The sequence below is a fragment of the Ananas comosus genome, linkage group 17, assembly GCF_001540865.1.
Source record: "Ananas comosus cultivar F153 linkage group 17, ASM154086v1, whole genome shotgun sequence".
NCBI lineage: Eukaryota > Viridiplantae > Streptophyta > Magnoliopsida > Poales > Bromeliaceae > Ananas > Ananas comosus.
The window spans coordinates 6,458,900-6,466,236 of record NC_033637.1 but is presented as its reverse complement, the minus strand read 5'-3'; positions in this window follow the sequence as shown (position 1 = coordinate 6,466,236).

The window sequence follows — 7,337 nt, the reverse complement described above, 5'->3', positions numbered from 1 at the left end:
TATATATATATAAAGAGTGAGGCTACTATGCTTCTGGAAGCACGGAGCCTTCCATGCTTCCAGGTCGTTTTCATGTTGCGACTTTCGAATCGTCGATCGGCTCCGTTAAATTTGATCTAGAGTATTTGAAGTACCTAGAAAATAAATTATGCGATTTTTCGATATTATTTGCCTAGTGAACGAAGGGGCTCAAAATCAACGGCTGAAAATAAAAATCTTACAAAACGTGATAATATGACATTAAAATTTTAGATCAAAGATATTGATCTTGTTTTATATAGTATAAAGAATTTTCTATCAAAATTTCACGTGATTTGAATATTTCTACACCGTTAAACTTGCAAACGGCTTACTACGACCATTAAAATTATTGATTTTGAGCCCCTTCGATCACTAGGCAGTTGATATCGAAAAATCATAAAATTTATTTTCTAGGTACTTCAAATACTCTAGATCAAGTTTAACGGAGCCGATCGACGATTCGAAAGTCGCAACATCGAAAACGACCTGGAACCACGGAAGGCTCTGTGCTTCGAAAAGCATAGTAGCCTCTCACACACACACACACACACACACACACACACACATCGAAAATGACCTGGAAGTACTGAAGGATCTGTGCTTCCAAAAGCATAGTAGCCTCACACACACACACACACACACACACACACACACACACATATATAGAATTGAGCTAGAGCACTTTTAGAAGCATCAATCTCTTGGTGCTTCTAAGTTTCTACCTCTTGGATCTACTCCTTGATTACTAATAGCCCTTGAATCAAACACTATTCCACCTACCACTACCTACCACCTACCATCATCATCCCAACCCTACATCTCTCAATCCAAAGGCTAAAAACTCAAAAGTACTACCCCCTTTGTGCTTCTGAGAGTATTCTAACTCAACTCTCTCTCTATATATATATATTGGAAGTATAAAAGATTTTATGTTTCCGATTTTTTGATCATTAGATCAAGAATTGTACGGTTAGAATGATTACAGCCCTCCCTAGGATTGAGTAGTCCTCACAACAATAATTTTAATTCAAATGATAGAAATGATCAAAGAGGTTGATATAAGAGCCAAAAAATCGAAAGCACCAGATCCTCCATGCTTCCAATAGCATAATAGCTCTACTATATATATATATAGTCCGACTACTATACTTTTATGAGTATTTACTTCCTTATACTCAAGTTTTTAGCCATTAGATTTATTTTATTAATCATTTTCATCCGTTAGATCATACTATTTAACCAACTATCCACACAACCCTAGGGGACCACTATCATTTTAAGTGGGAACCACCATCATTCTAACCATATATCCCATCAATCAACGGTTAAAAATTTATGAGTACAAGGGGGTCTATACTCATAAGAGTATAGTAGCCCCAGCCTATATATATATAGAGTTTTGCTAGAATACTATCGGTAGTAAACGAGCCGTTTTACTACCGATTTGTTTGCGATAATAGAGCTTCCAAATTGACGATCGGCTCCGTTGAACATGATCTATACCACTTGAAGTGTTTAGAAATCAAATTTCAAATCATTTCGACATCATTTGCCTAATGATCAAAGGGTTTCAAAATTTGTAATTTTAATGGTCGATAAGAGGCGTTTTCTCGTTTAACGGCGTAAAGATATCCAAATCAATTGAACTTTTGTTAGAAAATTCTTTAAACTATTTAAAACAAGATCTATACTCTTGATCTTGATTACAAGACTACCTGATCATCATTTTTTAAACGAGTATTTATTTTCAGCCATTCATTTTTCTGTTCACCTTGATGGATTAAAAGGAACAATATCGAAAGTGCGTGAAATTTTATTTGCTAGGTAGTATTGAAATGTTTTAGAATTTTTAACGGCGCGATCGTCAATTTGCAAAGCTCTACTCATCGAAAACAAATCGGTATTAAAAGGGCCCATTTACTAGCTGATAGTCAATTCTATTTCAACATCATATATACTATATATATACTATGATAGTATTACTATATATATATTATATTATATAATATCATATACTAGTATATATACTATATAATTGAGCATAGAATGACTTTTAGGGTGCGTTTGGTTCGATTATGAAAGATATTACTAGGAATAAAGATATTCGAGAATTTATTCCCTATTCATCCTATTACTAAGAATGTGGATTCTGTGTTTGGTTCGCACGGGAGTAATGTTAATTAGCCACATGTTATTTAATATTGCAAAAAATATACAATTAATTATTAAGTTTATTTAATTAATTTTAGATTTATGTTACAAGGAGGTGTTCAAACATCTTTTTAGAAAAAGGGAGAGAGAGTATAAATTAGAGATGAGGCATAATTAAAAAACTAGAAAGAAAAATATAGTCGGGAAATTAGAGGGAGTGGAGAGGTTGAAATTTATAGAGAGAGGAAGAGAGACGAGACGCGGGAGGTCGGAGAGTTCAGGAGAAGGATGCTCGGGAACCAGAGAGAGGAGAGAGAGAGTGAGAGAATGCACGCGGAGCGAAGAGCCGAGAGCGGAGAGGAGGGAGAGAAGACAGAGGGAGAGAGAGAGAAAGTTTAGTTTAGAGGAGAGAAAAAAAAAGTTGAATTTAGAAGAAAAAATAAGTTTAGAGAGAGGATTATAAGAGTTAGAGGGTAAGAAAAAAATAAATATCAATAGCGGCGAGGTAGGAAGAAAGAAAGGATTACATATTATGGATTATCCCAATCCATTATATGAGGAATACCGCCACCTCCTGCAAGGGAATGAAATTAGTACTATTGGGTGAATCATATTCCCAAAGTGAATCCAATATATACCAAACTGATTACTTAGTGCAATTTAGCAAACACCGGTCATATTTTTTATATTCCCATTGGATTACTAAGAATCTTTAAAAGGAATAGCGGCGAACCAAACGCACCCTTGAAGTAATCACTTCCTTTGGTGCTTCTAAGTTTTTAGCGTTGAATGTACTCCTTTGATTCAATTAATAGTTTTTGGACAAACATTATTCCACCAACCACCACCTGGCACATCATCCAACCTCAAACATCTCTCCATCCAAAGGCTAAAAACTCAAAAGCACACCTCTTTGGTGGCTTTTTGGAAGTCATCTCTAGCTCAGACGTATACATATATATATTATAGCTATTATGATATATCGGAAGCATAATGTAGTGTGCTTCGATTTTTATAGCCCTTGGATCAAAGATTCTACGGTATGTGATGACAGCGGTCTCCCTTTAGGGTTGAGTAGTTCCCCTAGGTTTGAGTGGTCCCCATTGGGTTTAATAATTTATCCAATGAATTAGAAAATTATCACATGGGGTTAATTAACTTTCTAGCACCCAAGCTACGTTATGTTGGGTTGAGGCTAGCGTTGGTAGTAGCGTCCGTACCTATACTCTGGAGTAACCTACGCCTATAGGTATATGAGCCTAGGTCCGGGTCTGAAACTACTCGGTAGCACCGAGACAGGCCTTCGTGCTCCCAAGTTGTTTTCACCATGAGCATAGTTCCAAATCGACGATGCGGCTCTCGTTAGACGTTGACTCTCATAGTATTGAAAGTATTTGGAAATCTAAAATCTTCATGATTTTTCGGCATCAGTATTACTGATGCAAAAGTTACCATAAACGATGAAACGCTGATAAATAAAAATCTTTATAACATAATGAGCATGACTCAAAGACGTTGAATCTTAAGATCGAGGTATGATCCTTAGCTCCAGCGAAATAGGAAAAGAATTTTCTATTAGAAAATTTCATCGACATTTGCGATTGTTTTTATCACCGTTAACATCACAATAAGCGCATCACACACCCTCCCGTCCCTGACCATTGAAAATTGTCAATTTTGAGACCTTTTGATTCATCTAGGCCAAATGATAGTCCAAGAAATTAGAAAATTATAGGATTTCTCATACAGATAACTTTGCATTACTAGTGGTAGATCAAGTCCTCAACGGAGCCGCATCGTCGATTTTGGGAAGCCGTCAATGCATATGACGATAACTCAGGTAGGCAGCGGGTGCCTCCGTTGTACCGATAGTATAGCAGCGTGGCTCATACCGACGCTATCGACGGATAGGCCTAGTAAGTACGTATCATATAAGGTTATAGAGTGGGCGTGGCGTGCTGGTGTCGCAAGCAGGAGCGCTCCGTGCTTCCACTATAGTTTTCGATGGTGTCAGACGTTTCGACATCGACGACGCTTCGTGTTAGAGTTGTTAGAGGTATGCTTATAAGAGTCAGTACGCAAGACAATGCTAAACGTTGTTGCGATTTTATGCGACTAGTATTTGCGTGAGGTCGGACCGGAAGAGAGAGCGGGGCCTCAAAAGTCAATAATTTTAGGCGGACGGCCGTGGGGTGACGCGCGGATTTTCAATATTTACACTTATTTATAAATATTCAACACACTTTTAAATTCTTTATATAGGAATGTGCGTTCCGTACTGACGCAGGGGTACGTAAACGAAACTAGTCAGCATAAACTCTACCTTATCTAAGAGCGCGTCTCTTCGAGAATTTCCAGATGAGGTATGCGGTTTTTTATCTATATTTGTCTTTCGATGCCTCGTCCGTGTTATTTGTATCCACTTCTATTCACTAGTTCAAATTAAGTATCTAAAAACTCAAAATTTATTTTCTAGTGCGAGTACTTCAAGCCATCCTCTAGAGATCAAACTTGCTGGTACTTGATCGCCTCATCCTTCTATTTTAAGTATTTCCGCGCGACTGAGTCATGGTAAACAAGCCGTTTTGAGCGTCACCTATCTGTCCGTTTTCTCTAAAGTCGACTTCCCATGGTCGTGCGGCCCCTGGGCGACCTGACCCGCCGTATAGCGCCGGCGGACCGCCGTGGTAGTTCCGGCGTAGTAGTAGCCAGTCGGGTCGGCCCGAGCGGGGCGCGGCCCGGTGTGGCCGAGCGCCGGCACGGCGGACTGCGGCGAGGTATGTCGGCAGCCGTGGCGGAAAGGCACACCGAGACGACGGTGTGCGGCGGCCGGGCACAGCAGGGACGGGCGGGGGCCGGGGCGCAGGCCGCCCGGCGGCTCGGCGAGCGCGGACGGCCAGGGCGCGCGGGCGCGGCGCCGCGCGCGCGTGGGAGGCGGTGGCGAGGCGCGCGGGGGCGGCCGCCGCGGGGGCGGGAGGCGTCGCTTTGCGCGCGGGCGGGCGCCGCCGGAGCGTCGTTGGGGAGCGCCCCCCTCAGCGCGTGTAGCGCCCGCGGGGACGCGGGCGCGGCCCCAGCGCGCGGCCTGCCACACGGGCGCGGGCGGCCGCTCGGGGCCCCGGCCCCGCAGCCCTCAACCGACCGGCCCCAGCGCCGCACCAGGAGGGCGCGCGGGCTCCCCGGGCCCCGGCCCCCAAACCCGAGCTGGCATGCGACGGCTTCCGCGGCACCCGGCCGTACGCGCCCGAGCCGCGGGCCGGGCGCCCGCGTGGGGCGGCGGGCCGGGCGCGCGGCCGCGAGCCGGGCGCGCCGGCCGAGCACGGTGACACGACGGCCTCGCGCCGCGGGCCCCGCGCCCGACCCGTGCCGGGCGTGGGCGCGCTCCGGCGGGGGACCTGCGGGGTGCCAGCTCCCGGAGCGCCCCCGCCCAGCCCTCCGCCGCGCGGCGACCCCCGGCCAGCGATGGCGGCGGCGAGCCGGCGGGCGCAGCCCGGCGGCCGCGGCGGCGGCCGCCGTGACCCGCTGGGCTCCGGAGCGCGGCCGCCGGTCGGCGGGCGAGCGTCCCGGCGGCACGGGAGCGCGCGCCAGCACGCGAACCGCCCGGCGGCGAGCCGCCAGCCCGGCGGAAACTCGCCACGGGCCGCGGCCGGCCAGCCCGCCAAGCCTGCCCCGGTGCGGCACCGCCGCGGACCCCGGCACGGCCCGGCGGCCCGCGGGTCGCCGTCGCGCAGCCGGGCCAGCGCCGGCAGGCGCCGCGACCGGGCCCCTCCACCGCCGCACGCGGCCGGGGGTATATATATATATATACTACAGAGTAGCTAAGTATATATAGGAATAGTATCCCTATAACCCGAGAGTCCATAGTTAGCTTTTGGACTGTACGAGATTAGTACGCAAAATTGCTCCATGTTGGCTTCAGCATTTTTTAGCTCTCTTGGACTCAGACTCTTTTCCAGTTATTACGGTAACAGTTGGAACCAATCCGCACTATAAACCCCAGTGGGGACACTCAGACCCGCCGATAGGGCGACATCAACTCTTAGGATCTTCGAATGCCCCTCACCTCAATGGTCCTGACCCGTACAATTTTTCATCCAAGGGGTTTAAAAACTTGTAGCAAAAAAGGTTTATACTATTAATGATATTGCAGTTAATTATATAGTTATAGTAGGTAATAGGAAGCTGACGGCGCGCGGTACGGCTCCGGGGCCCTACTCTGCACGCTTCCCGCGCCGCGCTGGAGCTATATATCCCGCACCGCGGGCGCCCCCTCCGCTAGCTGCGGCGTATATCATTCTAGAGGTCCGGCTGGCTGAACTATGCTATTAAAGTACCAAGCCCTCTGGATTACCTGATTAAGTTTTTATACGGTTAGATCTACCCTTTGATCATTTCCACCTTAGATATATTACTATTAAAACGCCAACCACCATGCACCCTAGGGGATCACTTATCAATTATGGAGACCACTATCATCTAACTGACATCCTATTGATCAAAGGCGAAAACCTGCAATAGTACAAGGGGAGCTTGGGGTACTATTGATAGCTATGAGTACGATATACTATCTGACTATATATATATATATATATATATATATAGATATATATAAAATTGAGCTAGAATACTTTTAAAAGCACCAAGCCCATGGTGCTTCTAGGTTTCTAGCCCTTGGATCTACTCCTTAATTCTAATACCTCTTGGATCAAAGACTATTCCACCTACCATCACCTACCACCATCACCTCAACCTTACATCTCTCCATCCAATGGTTAAACACCACCCCTTGGTGCTTTTGAGAGTATTCTAGCTCAACTCTATATATATATTCTTCACATAGAGGTAATCTCACCACCTAATATATAAAATAACAAATTTTATAATATTCTTCTCAACCGTATGCAATCAAGTAAATTAATTATGCTACAACGCTTACAACAATGTACAACTAACTACATAAAATGCATGTAATTATAACTGTTATAATTCGAACTGTATGCATCTTTAACTACACTCATTAGAATAAAATCTTATTACAAGGACACTTTTCAAATGACACTTGGAGGAAGCATTCCCAAGCATCCCTACAATATAGTAAATACCAAACATTCAAAATGTGTTGTCATATAAACCTTCTATTATATCAAATCAATTTATTTGAATGATAA